Below are 15072 nucleotides of genomic sequence, written 5' to 3'. Positions count from 1 at the left end.
TTTTGTGGTAAGATCTTGTGGGACCAAACTGCTGAGATTATCGGTCGCTAAGCTTAGACACTGCTTAATCTAGCTTAAACTAACTTATGCTAAGGACAACACACACACCCATGCCCTAGGGAGGACTCGAACCTCTGTTGGGGGCAGCCGCGCGGACCGTGACAAGGCACCCTGACCGCACGGCTGCCCCGCGCGGCTCTCGGAACTTTCTCACGGCCTTCTTCTGGCATTAATTCACCACGAACTCTTCTTTTCTTTAGGAGTACTTTGTTTGCCTTTCATTTTACACACTAATCATACTTAATACTAAAACGCTAATATGGCCGGTTCTTACTATGTAGGTACACGTCCTCTGAGACAGGGAAAACACAACTGTATGGCAAAGTAACGCGCTAAAGCTGCACTTTCGCAGGGGAATCTCTGGCAGTGAGCTCGATTGAAGCAGGGTATATCGGGTTATATAAAGGGCGTATCCTTGGCAGTGAGCGCGCTGGTAGCAGGAGACATCGGATTCTATAAACGCAGGAATATCTGGTAGTGAGGTCACTGATAGCAGGAGGTTTCGAGAACCATTGCATTTCTTTACAATATAGCTACATGTCTGAAAATTTTTTCTTAGTTTACTTACTCGGCTAATCGTTCCAAAATTCCCACGTTTTCTGAAATTATTCCTCATTTTTTTTTCTTTTTGCCCACAAGACCAAATTTTTTCACTCGTTCAAGGGAAATTTCCCTCAATCTGTCATCCGTGCTGCTTACTAAAGTGGCAGCTGCTGAGCCTTGCCCATCCTGCTCGTTGCGCCTCTACGTTGCTACATCTACATGTACATCTACATTTATTCTCCGCAAGCCACCCAACGGTGTGTGGCGGAGGGCACTTTACGTTCCACTGCATTACCTCCCTTTTCCGTTCCAGCCACGTTTGCTTCGCGGGAAGAACGACTGCCGGAAAGCCTCCGTGCGCGCATGAATCTCTCTAATTTTACATTCGTGATCCCCTCTGGAGGTGTAAGTAGGGGAAAGCAATATATTCGATACTTCATCCAGAAATGCACCCTCTCGAAACCTGGACAGCAACCTACACCGCGATGCAGAGTGTCTCTCTTGCAGAGTCTGCCACTTGAGTTCGCTAAACATCTCCGTAACGCTATCACGCTTACCAAATAACCCTGTGACGAAACGCGCCGCACTTCTTTGGATCTTCTCTATCTCCTCTGTCAACCCGACCTGGTACAGATCCCACACTGATGAGCAATACTCAAGTATAGGTCGAACGAGTGTTTTGTACCACCTCCTTTGTTGATGGACTACATTTTCTAAGGACTCTCCCAATGACTCTCAACCTGGCAACCGCCTTACCAACAATTAATTTTATATGATCATTCCACTTCAAATCGCTCCGTACGCATACTCACAGATATTTTACAGAAGTAACTGCTACCAATGTTTGTTCCGCTATCATATAATCATACAATAAAGGATCCTTCTTTCTTTGTATTCGCAATACATTGCATTTGTCTATGTTAAGGGTCAGTTGCCACACCCTGCACCAAGTGCCTATCCGCTGCAGATCTTCCTGCATTTCTCTGCAACATTCTAATGCTGTAACTTCTCTGTATACTACAGCATCATCCGCGAAAAGCCGCATGGAGCTTCCGACACTATCTACTAGGTCAGTTATATATATTGTGAAAAGCAATGGTCCCATAACACTCCCCTGTGGCACGCCAGAGGTTACTTTAACGTCTGTAGACGTCCCTCCATTGAGAAAAACATGCTGTGTTCTGTCTGCTAAAATCTCTTCAATCCAGCCACACAGGTGGTGTGATATTCCGTAGGCTCTTACTTTGTTTATCAGGCGACAGTGCGGAACTGTATCGAACGCCTTCCGGAAGTCAAGGAAAATGGCATCTACCTAAGAGCCTGTATCTAATATTTTCTGGCTCTCATGAACAAATAAAGCGAGTTGTGTCTCGAACGATCGCTGTTTCCGGAATCCATGTTGATTCTTACAGAGTAGATTCTGGGTTTCCAGAAATGACATGATACGCGAGCAAAAAACATTTTCTAAAATTCTACAACAGACCGCTGCCAGAGATATAGGCCTATAGTTTTGCGCATCTGCTCGACGACCCTTCTTGAAAACTGAAATTACCTGCGCTCTTTTCCAATCATTTGGAACCTTCCGTTCCTATAGAGACTTGCGGTACTCGGCTGTTAGAAGGAGGGTAAGTTCTTTATCGTACTCTGTGTAGAATCGAATTTGTATCCCGTCAGATCCAGTGGACTTCCCTCCGTTGAGTGATTTCAGTTGCATTTCTATTCCTTGGACACTTATTTCGATGTCAGCCATTTTTTCGTTCGTGCGAGGATTTAGAGAAGGAACTGCAGGGTGGTCTTCCTCTGTGAAACAGCTTTTGGAAAAAGGTGTTTAGTATTTCAGCTTTACTCACCCCTTTGTCCCCCAGCTGCTCGACACGGCAGTGCAGGAAGGCGGTCTGGCCCACGGCCGTTGTCACGTTACGTGGCACGTTGAAGTCGAAGTACGGGGTCGACGTGGCGTTGTCGCCGTCCAGCACCTCGTTATCGTCCAGGCCCCCTGCCACAACGGAAACACAAAAATGTTATGTCAACTTTGTGCGAAAGTCATAACTCTAACTGACACGTCTTTTAATACACACATCAAAAAGAATTTTGCATCACCTCGGTTGCGAGACTTCCGGAACCTATACAGAAAACTGGAACATAAACATCATTTCCGCCCTTTTTATTGCCAATGCAAACCACACATTGCATGTTGTACCACCATACAGCGAGACATTCAGAGATGGTGTTCCAGATTGCTGTACATACCAATACCTCTAATACCCAGTAGCACATCCTCTTACGTTGGTGTATGTCTGTTCGTCGTGGCATACTATCCACCAGTTCATAAAGTTACTGTTGGTCCAGATTGCACCACTCCTCAACGGCGATTCGGCGTAGGTCCCTCAGAGTTGTTGGTGGGTCACGTCGTCCATAAACAGCCCTTTTCAGTCTAAATGGTTCAAACGGCTCTGAGCACTATGGGAATTAACTTCTGAGGTCATCAGTCCCCTAGAACTTAGAACTACTTAAATCTAACCAGCCGAAGGAAATCACACACATCCATGCCCGTGGCAGGATTCGAACCTGCGACCGTAGCGGTCGCGCCGTTCCAGACTGTAGCGCTTAGATCCGCTCGGCCACCCCGGCCGGCTTTTCAATCTATCCGAGGCATGTTCGATAGCGTTCATATTTAGAGAACATGTTGGCCACTCTAGTCGAGTGATATAGTTACCCTTTTCGAACTCATTCACAAGATGCGCACGATGGGGGCACGAATTGTGCTCCATGAATACGAGTGCCTCGCCAATATGCTGCCGACATGGTTGCACTATCGGTCGGAGGATGACATTCGCGTATCGTGAAACCGTTACCGCGCCTTCCATGACCATCAGCGGCGTACGTCGGCCCCACATAATGCCATCCCAAAACGGCAGGAATCTTCCACCTTGCTGCACTCGCTGGACAGTGTGTCTAAGGAGTTCAGCCGGACCGGGTTGCGTGCAAACACGTCTCCGACGATTGTCTGCTTGAAGGGATATGTGACACTCATCGGTGAAGAGAAAGTGATGCCAATCCTGGGCGGTCCATTAGGCATATTGTCGGGCCCACTTGCACCGCGCTGCATGGTGTCGTGGCTGCAAAGGTGGACCTCGCCTTGGAAGTCGGAAGTGAAGTAGCACATCATGCAGCCTATTGCACACAGTTTGAGTGGTAACACGAAGTCCTGTGGCTGCATGAAAAGCATTATTCAACATGGTGGCGTTGCTGTCAGGGTTTCTCCGAGCAACCATCCGTAGGCAGCGGTCATCCACTGCGGTAGTAGCCCTTGGTCGGCCTGACCGAGGCAGGTCATCGACAGTTCCTCTCTCTTTGTGTCTCCTCCATTTCCGAACAACATCGCTTTGGTTCACTCCGAGGCGCCTTGACACTCCTCTTGATGAGAGCCCTTCCTAGCACAAAGTAACAATGCGGACGCGATCGAACCGCAGTACTGAACATCTGGGCATGGTTGAACTAAAGACAACACGAGCCGTGTACCTCCTTCCTGGTGGCATGACTGGAGCTGACCGGCTGTCGGATATCGTCCGTCTAATAGGCGATGCTGAAGCACGGTTGTTTACGTGTTTGGGTGGGTTTAGTGACATCTCTGAACAGTCAAAGTGACTCTGTCTGTGATACAATATCCACAGTCAACGTCTGTCTTCAGGAGTGCTGGGAACTGGGGTGATGCAAAACTTTTTTTGATGTGTGTACAAGTCATTAACGCAACGCAAGGCTCATAACAAAATAGTGGCTTATTCAGAATTTACCGCTCTGATTGTAAAACTAGCGGCATCAAACAAACGACAAGGAAAACGTGTTACAAGGAACATGTAGAAATAACGATGTACATATACGAGTACATTCACAGTTCACATCACACAAGGTAGACACACTGTGCACAGAATCGAAAATAACCGCGTAACAGTACCTTCACGTGGTGGAAAACATAGTATGAACAATAAAATAGTGTGAGCACCCCGCAGTATAGTACATCTTGTTGCAAGTTGTCACCACAGTTACGAGTAAATACAGTGGCGCGGTTGCAGTGTACAGGTGACGTGCCGATTCACAGAGGATATCTTTCACTGTATTAAACGCTTTGTTCTGCGATGGTTAACAGAAGCGATCGGTGAAATATGAAACATAAAAAAAAAAGGAAATTCGTCTGTGCATTGTTAGCGGGAGCATCTGTGACGAAAACGGCTGAACTGTTTCACGTATCACGATCGACAGTATCCATTCTAATGACAGTACACACAAAACCTGCTCGGTTAAGAGGAATAGTGGGTAAAAGCCGACGTTAACTGACAGATCCCGACGAGCTTAAAAAAGGATTGTGACCAGAAAACATAAAAGTACGGCGTCAAAAGTGCCTGCACTTGAGTAATAAAATGTCGACAAAAACATTGCAGCGGGAGTTTCACAATGCTAACATTCCTGGAAGGGCTACAATTGTGAAATACCTAGTAAAAGAAGCGCGCGCAAAGCAAGGAGTGCTGCTTTCCGCGATCATAAAACTTGGTCGCTTGATTACTGGAAGAATATCGTATGGTCCGATAAATAATCGTTTATATTGTTTTCAACAAACGGCACTGTCTATCTATGGAGAACTTCAAAAGAAGCGTACGATCAAACGTGTTTGTTCTCTACATTGAAGTATAGGAGAGGTTCCGTTATCATTTGGGCTGGTCCTATCATTATCGTCACTGTCAGGACTACTGTGAATGAATATCTCGATATACTCTACAAGGAATTGTTTACTACGACTAGCATAATCCTGCGAACACTCCCATATTCCACGCGCCTCATACACACAGCAAAATAGGTTCAGGCTGGTTTGCAGAGCATCAGAATATCATTCGACATCTTCCATGGTCAGCACAATCGGCAGACGTCGGCATCATTGTACGTTCGTGGGGAGATTTTGAAGAAGGAACGAGGAGCAGATTTCCACCTCCAACGTCGTTGAAGTGGTTGGCCGATGTTTGGGAACAAGAATGTGAAAATATTCCGTTGTAAATTATTCAGATACTTTACAAATCTATTCCTCGCAGAACTGCAGCTGTTATCAAAGGCAATGGTGACCCAACTCCTTATTAAAAAATAAATGCTGTCTATATGTCACATTTTCATATTATCATACATAAAGATGAAGAGATACTGTACGGAGGTAACTGAAGAGAGAGAAATTACGTCCACCTGAAAAAAAAATCGAGGGAAAAGACGCTCGACGTCAGTGGACATTACAGAGCAATAGTTTCCTGGACGTACGTCGTCCTCTTAGTATTAATTTCCTTTGAAGGTACTCTGCTGCTCCTGGTGCTGACTAACATATTCAGAAATGCTTAACTTTTTAGTGTGAGCGGAGACGAAGCGCGTCGCGCTGTTCCTCCATTCGTAACTACAATTGCCGAACGTTGGGTATAACGGATGTGGTGGACATTAATTTTCAGGCGTCATTTCACTCCGTGCAGGTTGCGCAGTAGCGCTCTCCGTGCGCAGAAGATCGGGCAATTTCCATGTCTTGCGCAGACTGACTTTGTCATCTGGAACGCGAATTTTTACTTCGCAGGCGTGTAAAATTTTTCATAGAACATAGCGTCGATTATTCGAAGTGCTCGCGGAGTAGCTTCGTCCTAGTCATTTTGTGAATCGTTTTATTACAGTAGCAAGAAAGAAGTTTCAGTGCACGCTTTAATGCTTCATTTCGTACTGTTTGCAGCTTTTGTATATTCCCTTATGTTCTACTGTCCCATCCAACTGTTTTTCCAATATTGGTAACACCGTAGCTTTTCATTCTGTGAGCCCTAAGTGGCAAGGAAGAGAAAACTTGGTGTTTAACGAGGAGTATAGCTCCCTCAGCCTTACGAATGTCTTTCCTCTGACCTGGAGAATGTGTTGGCGCGAAGTCAGTGTCCTCTGCAAAGTGACGCCTAGAAGATACTCCGCAAGTTCGTAGCTGCTCTGGCATGTTAGTAAACTTGCTGTAATATGCAGACCACGTTTCGTCCAAGAAATGGCACCCCATCAACCGTTCCTATGTTGTCACTTTTTCCAGCACACTGTACAATACGTAACTTAACATTCGAACTGGACGCACTGTCCACTGCAACGAGTTTAGAATTTTACTAAATCTAAAATAATATTTTAGTTTTTCATTAATATAGAGTGTAATTAACAAAAATATCCAGAACACGAAAAGTAAAATTCCTTATAAAGCTAAAGCATCTCAGTACATTCAATGTTACTCTACGTTTCAAAGTAATTTCCACCAGTACCAAAACACATATTAAAACAAAAGTTTCTTTAGTTAACAGAACACCAGATGTGAGACCTTAACTTTTCCCGGCAAATTGAACATTTAAATAATTTACGGGATTGCTGCCGGGTGACATCGTCGACCACCGACGATATTTCGGCAGGGGCACACCCTGCCATTCTCAAGGCACATCTGCAAGGAGGATGCAGTGTGCAAGGGAATTTAATACCTCGGTTCACAGAGGAGAAGCGAGGAAGATACCACACACAGAACAAGTAACCGCAAAGTCAACACACAACCAAAGATAACCAACATCAGAAATACACTCCTCGAAATTGAAATAAGAAAACCGTGAATTCATTGTCCCAGGAAGGGGAAACTTTATTGACACATTCCTGGGGTCAGATACATCACATGATCACACTGACAGAACCACACGCACATAGACACAGGCAACAGAGCATGCACAATGTCGGCACTAGTACAGTGTATATCCACCTTTCGCAGCAATGCAGGCTGCTATTCTCCCATGGAGACGATCGTAGAGATGCTGGATGTAGTCCTGTGGAACGGCTTGCCATGCCATTTCCACCTGGCGCCTCAGTTGGACCAGCGTTCGTGCTGGACGTGCAGACCGCGTGAGACGACGCTTCATCCAGTCCCAAACATGCTCAATGGGGGACAGATCCGGAGATCTTGCTGGCCAGGGTAGTTGACTTACACCTTCTAGAGCACGTTGGGTGGCACGGGATACATGCGGACGTGCATTGTCCTGTTGGAACAGCAAGTTCCCTTGCCGGTCTAGGAATGGTAGAACGATGGGTTCGATGACGGTTTGGATGTACCGTGCACTATTCAGTGTCCCCTCGACGATCACCAGTGGTGTACGGCCAGTGTAGGAGATCGCTCCCCACACCATGATGCCGGGTGTTGGCCCTGTGTGCCTCGGTCGTATGCAGTCCTGATTGTGGCGCTCACCTGCACGGCGCCAAACACGCATACGACCATCATTGGCACCAAGGCAGAAGCGACTCTCATCGCTGAAGACGACACGTCTCCATTCGTCCCTCCATTCACGCCTGTCGCGACACCACTGGAGGCGGGCTGCACGATGTTGGGGCGTGAGCGGAAGACGGCCTAACGGTGTGCGGGACCGTAGCCCAGCTTCATGGAGACGGTTGCGAATGGTCCTCGCCGATACCCCAGGAGCAACAGTGTCCCTAATTTGCTGGGAAGTGGCGGTGCGGTCCCCTACGGCACTGCGTAGGATCCTACGGTCTTGGCGTGCATCCGTGCGTCGCTGCGGTCCGGTCCCAGGTCGACGGGCACGTGCACCTTCCGCCGACCACTGGCGACAACATAGATGTACTGTGGAGACCTCACGCCCCACGTGTTGAGCAATTCGGCGGTACGTCCACCCGGCCTCCCGCATGCCCACTATACGCCCTCGCTCAAAGTCCGTCAACTGCACATACGGTTCACGTCCACGCTGTCGCGGCATGCTACCAGTGATAAAGACTGCGATGCAGCTCCGTATGCCACGGCAAACTGGCTGACACTGACGGCGGCGGTGCACAAATGCTGCGCAGCTAGCGCCATTCGACGGCCAACACCGCGGTTCCTGGTGTGTCCGCTGTGCCGTGCGTGTGATCATTGCTTGTACAGCCCTCTCGCAGTGTCCGGAGCAAGTATGGTGGGTCTGACACACCGGTGTCAATGTGTTCTTTTTTCCATTTCCAGGAGTGTATTTCTTGTTCTCAAACATCAGACATATTTCTGATGTTGGTTATCTTTGGTTGTGTGTTGTTTTTGCGGTTACTTGTTCTGTGTGTGGTATCTTCCTTGTCTCTCCTCTGTGAACCGAGGTACTAAATTCCCTTGAACCTTGCTTCCTCCTTTCATTTGTGCCTTGAGAATGGCAGGGTGTGCTCCTGCCGAAATATCGGCGGTGGTCGACGACGTCACCTGGCAGCAAACCCATAAATTATTTGAACAGAACACTAGCTTCTTAAGTGTCGGATTAGATTTATGAATGGATTCGGGACTTCCTTGTGAATAGAACACAACACTTCGTTCTTAGTGTGAAAACACAGGTACATCTAAAAGTAAGTTTGTGACTGCATCAAAGGAGATTTTAGGACATATAAATTGAAAGGCGTATGTACTCGATGGCAGCGATGGTGAGGCATGGTAAAAATCTCTGACCAGAGAGCATGTTCAGCTCTGTTGCGTGCAGTAGCGCGATAGCGCTGTAGCAGTACAGTAGCGAACAGGAGTCTGTCAGTAGTGGTAGCCCAGAGCAGTCGGCGGGCGTCGGCACCGCAATGGTCAAGATTCAGGATGAGGTATATTATTTTTAAATAAGCAGCATTGCGCTCAGCTAGTAATGTAAATTAGCTGTAACTAATTTGTGCAAGAATCGCCCTAATAATAATTTTGTTTTCAATGCATTCTGATGAAGAACCATTAATTTGAACAAACAATTTCCTTACATTTCCTTTAAAGAAAAATTTCAGTTAGATTAAAAAAAAAAAAAAAAAGGTACTTGCAATGCATTTCCTCCAAGCTGTGGCGCAGAATAAGAGCAGATATTTCACATGCAGTTATACTAAGGTAAGAAATTTATTCTGATTTTTGCACAGGGCCAAAGACTGACATTTCGGTCTATTTGCATTTTCATTGTCACTGAGATTTTATTATCACTGAATTGACTTTCATTTTTTATGAGAAACTTATACTTGGGTCAGATAGCTAATTTTTATTTAATTGTCTTTTCATTAAATTTCTCTGGGGAGCTTACACTTAGCTCTGGCTCCATTACTAATAAATATTGGCTTTACAAATTTTTGTGGGGAGGTTACACTTGGCGACACCCAGTCCAGGATCGTATTTCGTTGAGAATCTTTTGAAAAACAGTCAGATATCTGCTCTTATTGCTTAAATATAATTAGAATTTGGCGCAACGCTTTTACTAATCTTGTGACTTTCTTTCCTCAGATCATCGGCAATTCGTTGCTCTGTTTTATTTGTGTGTTGCTTTTGCATTGTGCTTATTTTTTTGTGAATAATTGTGACTATTGTAAAAATGCCGCGAAAGACTATGAATAGTGTATCGCGAGGTATTATGAACGAAATGACCGAATTAAATAACTTCACCAATAGTACTAGTGACACGCAGTGTAATGATGTCAATCCTGCGTTCACTGAGAATCAGTGCGTTCCAACCACTAGTGATAATTATTATCTTACTGATGAACAAACGAACTCGGTTATGTCCTCTGTTGATTTGACGACAATCGATGACGCGGGACGCTCTATTGTAATGAGCGCTGCCCAGCCTAACACAACCGGTTTACTAAATTCACGTGACGAACACACAAATTTGTCTAATGAAAATGAACAGGATACACAAAGTACGACGGATTTATTTAATTCCGAAATAGTGTCTGACAATGTACATCTGACTGATAAACCTTTTTGTAAATTACGGAATGACCAAATGGTCACACAAAATGCGACAATTCCAGGTCCACCATTAAACAGCACAGTGAATGGAGTAGATAATGTTACATTGGGTCAAATTATGGCAATATTGCTACAAAATAAGGAAGAGTCCAAACAACAGAACGAACAGTTAAATGAAAAATTAGACAACAATTCCAAACAGTTAAATGAAAAATTAGACAACAATTCCAGACAGCTTAGTGAACAGATTAGAGCTGTTGCTGCACAATGTCATGATACTAAGGAACAGTTGCGCGAAGAAATTGAGGCGTGCTCAAGAAAAAGTAGCGAAGAAATTAGATCTGTTGCGCAAGAATTAAGGGAAATGCAAACAGCTACAACAGAAACACTCAGAGACGAAATTAGCGGAGTCGCTAAACAATGGTCTGAAAAAGCTACACAATTACGGGGCGAATTTAAAGCAATGACAGCAGAACTTTCGCGCACAATGGATGAAAAGATTGACGCGAAATTCGAACAACAGAATACTCAAATTAACGAACGTCTTAGTCTTCACATACAAAACAGTGATACGCGTTTCCGCTAATTTATTGATGATCAAAATAAAGTAAAACGTCAAGTAATGGAAACAATCACTGCTCAGAGACAGGAAGACAAACGTAAGATGTTCGCGAAAGCAAAAACATACGTGGACAACAATATTGCTACAGTGTCCGACAAAATTAATACATTCAAACAGTCGAACACAGAATTACGTGACGAAATTTCGGATCTTAAATCAAAAACAGATACACACACAATAGATATTCAAACAGTGACCGACAGACTCGAACAATTAGAACTAACACAGGATTCCGATGTAATTCAAGCTGACGTTAAAAAACTGAACGAAACTACACGTAAATTGCAAAAACAGATTAATGCTACTGACACTAAAACCGATGATCAGGTAAAAATACTGACTGAAAAATGTGATGAACTGGCCAGTCGCATTGACGTCATCGAAAGTACTAATGACAATAAATCAGACGACACTTCACCGGTTTCATTTAATCAAACACCTGAATTTCAAAATTTACAGCAGACAATTAATGAGATTGATTCATCTAATAACACGTTGCGTAGAAAATTGTCAAGTTTACAGCAAGAAGTAACAGAGATGAAAAATATTTCAGTTAATAACACATCACAGCAGACGCCACTTTTCGAACATTTGCCAGACTCACGCAGCGCGTATAATTTGAACAATTTACAGAGACTACGCGACTTAAAATCCGAAAAGCCACGCGACTTAAAATCTGAAAAGCTACGTAACTTGAAATCCGAAATGACACAGACAAACAGATTCACACACAAACCTGAACGTGTTCTAAAATTTAGAGACAAGAACGTAGATTACGAGCAATTTTTATCCGTAAGAAAATTTAAGGAACTTAATAATGACAGAGCACAGGTACACGATTTGAACTGGTTACGTCGATTTATTTTTGTACTTTCACCATTATTACCTGTAATGCAGAAACGAGCTTTGAACCTGTTACGACAATTTGCTATTGTACTTTCATCAGTATTGCCTATAATGCAGAAATTGGAATTAGCAAGAATACAGCAATTTTTGTTTGAAATTTTACCACCATTGCCTGCAACGCAAAAACTAAAATTTATTTGCAGTGCGTAATAGACCTCAGGGGATTCATTACGCTTTAATGAATATGTGCCGTAGCGAGCATAGGGCCCCGAGCTGTATTAGTGCTGTTTCGTCTTTAGTTTTCTGCACTGCTGCCTTCTCTTCTACTATCCTTTATATCTATCAAAACAGCTCTTTAACTATTGCTCTTCCCAGAATTAAGAAAAATGAGTAATGAGAACCCGATAAGACAAAATTTTACCGAATGTGACAATTTTCATTAGGCACTCCAAAAATGAGAACCACGAGAATTTTGATAACAGATAAAAATCGTAATCATCAGTATGTGTAAAATTAACAGCAAACGCATTTTTTGGTAACAATAGACGTTTTTCACCACAACGGCATGAAAGTCAGCCGCTTAGCATTCCTGACCAACAATGTAATGTACAAGCTTTAATGTTTCGCCGCGTGCACGTATAGTCCCAGCTACAATAAATAGTAACGCACAGCAGAGAAATAACTACGTACAGAAAACACACTATTTCGACTCGTATCGCAATGCGCCGTATAGAAGTGACTATTATGACAGACGTAAAATTAACGAGCACAATTTTCAGCGTACATTTCATTCCAGTCGATCTTTTCAGCAGCAAGAACATCAGCAACAACATATTACCATGAGTGAAACAGACAATAGGTGTCATCCATAGCGTAACATGTCAGGAAGAAATAGCAGAGCAGTTCAATTAGTCGAAATGCCACAGCATCCTCCCGTAAAATAAATAACAGCACGTATGATAGAATTTAACCAGATACAGCACAGATTGCATATTCCAGTAACGTAAGCAATACTTATTGACACGCAGAATTTTGTTCACGAGAATGTTATTTGAAATATGCTTTGTTGAATGCACCACTTTTATCGCACCCAGATCTTACTCGAAATTTTTCTATTGCCACCGACAGTTCCAACACAGCTTTAGGCGTACATATTTTTCAGGAAATTGAAGAAGATGGCTCAACAGTAATTAAGAAGCTGAGCGAAATTATTCCGTCACGGAATTGGAAACGTTATGTGTTGTATGGGCTTTCACAAGATTTCGGCACTTTCTTTATGGAAGACACACGACCGTTTACACAGATCACAGAGCTATACAATTTTTACTTTCGGCTAAATTCACTCATGACAGATTAAGCAGATGGAAACTTTATTTACAGGAATTTAATTTTACGATTGTTCACATTCCCGGCACACAAAATGTTATAGCAGACGCACTATCGCGTTCTCTCAGCAACAATCAGCAAGACGTAGCAAACAACTTCTGCAAAGCAAATTTCAGCATTATGTACATTCAGCAAGTTGCATTTGAAAATTTTATTTCATCGTCATTACAGGACATAGCACGAGAGCAAAGTAAAGACAACGTGTGGAAAGAAATTAAACACCTTTGGCAAGATAAGAATAATGTTACGATTAGGAACCACTACACTGTACGCAATGACATTCTGTTTCGCCGCTCTCATCCAGGCAGCAACAATTGGTTATTATGCATTCCTGACGAACTTGTTAACAAATTAATCTGGTACACTCATTTAAGCTACGCACATTACGGAGCCAGAAAATGTTTTCTTATACTGAGACAGAACTGTTATTTTACAAACATGGAAAAACGTATACGACGAGTTTTAGCGTCATGTAAAATTTGCCAGAAAGCTAAGTCTGACACCACTTCACATATTCCTCCATTATACCCCATTGTACCTGTTAAATTAAGACATATGGCCGCAGTAGACATTTTTGGTCCAATTCCGAGAACTAATAGAGGTTTTTGCTACATCTTTATCGCTGTTGAACTCACTTCAAAATTTGTTACTTTCACTCCGTTACGCAAAGCTACTGCTAAAACTGTTTCGAAAGCATTTGTAAAACATTTTCTATTTCATGTAGGGCATGTGATGAAAGTAATTTCTGACAATGGACCACAATTTCGTTCTGCTATATGGACACACATGTTACGAGCTAGAAACATTTCTCCGATTTATATATCCAAGTACCACGCTTCTTCGAACCCTTGTGAACTATTAATGAAAGAAATTGGTAAACTGTGTAGAATATACTGCCACAAAAGACATATTGATTGGGACACACACATGTTCTCATTCCAAGATGTAATTAATTCCATTCCAAATGAATCCACTATGCTATCTCCGTCTGTAATACTGAAAAACGTTGAACCACCAAACAAAATTAAAGAATTAGTAACATTTCCTACATCTCGTCCATTACGACACCACGAAATAATTGACATTGCGCTGAACAACATCAAACGTGCCGCAGAGCGCCGGAGAAGACAGCAAAAACAGGTTTGTAGACGCCGAGACTTTCACGTTGGACAGAAGATATTAGTACGTACACACTATTTATCCAGCAAATTAAAAGGTAAGTGCAGTAAATTTGAACTTATGTACGCAGGTCCATATCGGATTCGCAGCATTCCTCACCCCAATGTTGTACACGTCGAAACTCTGAGAACCAGGTTCAAATGGTTCAAATGGCTCTGAGCACTATGGGACTCAACTGCCGTGGTCATTAGTCCCCTAGAACTTAGAACTAGTTAAACCTAACTAACCTAAGGACAACACAAACATCCATGCCCGAGGCAGGATTCGAACCTGCGACCGTAGCGGTCTTGCGGTTCCAGACTGCAGCGCCTTTAACCGCACGGCCACTTCGGCCGGCTTGAGAACCAGGAAATCGAAAGGCAACCACCATTGGTCAAACATAAAACCCTTTATTGAGTGAACATACACTCCTGGAAATTGAAATAAGAACACCGTGAATTCATTGTCCCAGGAAGGGGAAACTTTATTGACACATTCCTGGGGTCAGATACATCACATGATCACACTGACAGAACCACAGGCACATAGACACAGGCAACAGAGCATGCACAATGTCGGCACTAGTACAGTGTATATCCACCTTTCGCAGCAATGCAGGCTGCTATTCTCCCATGGAGACGATCGTAGAGATGCTGGATGTAGTCCTGTGGAACGGCTTGCCATGCCATTTCCACCTGGCGCCTCA

At 43.7% G+C, this 15072-nt stretch overlaps 1 protein-coding gene across 1 annotated transcript in view; it reads right to left on the bottom strand.

Moving 5' to 3' along the window:
- Positions 1-2597, bottom strand: part of LOC126259588 (uncharacterized) — a 633492-nt gene extending 630895 nt beyond the window's left edge. Inside the window, exon 1 of the mRNA XM_049956500.1 lies at positions 2454-2597. The gene's annotated coding sequence lies outside the window, so the exon portion shown is untranslated. The remainder of the gene's footprint in view (positions 1-2453) is intronic.
- Between the last annotated feature and the right edge of the window lie 12475 nt (positions 2598-15072).

The sequence above is a fragment of the Schistocerca nitens genome, chromosome 5 (assembly GCF_023898315.1).
Source record: "Schistocerca nitens isolate TAMUIC-IGC-003100 chromosome 5, iqSchNite1.1, whole genome shotgun sequence".
Lineage (NCBI taxonomy): Eukaryota > Metazoa > Arthropoda > Insecta > Orthoptera > Acrididae > Schistocerca > Schistocerca nitens.
Note: the sequence above shows the minus strand (reverse complement) of the source record. Positions and strands in the feature narration are given on the sequence as shown.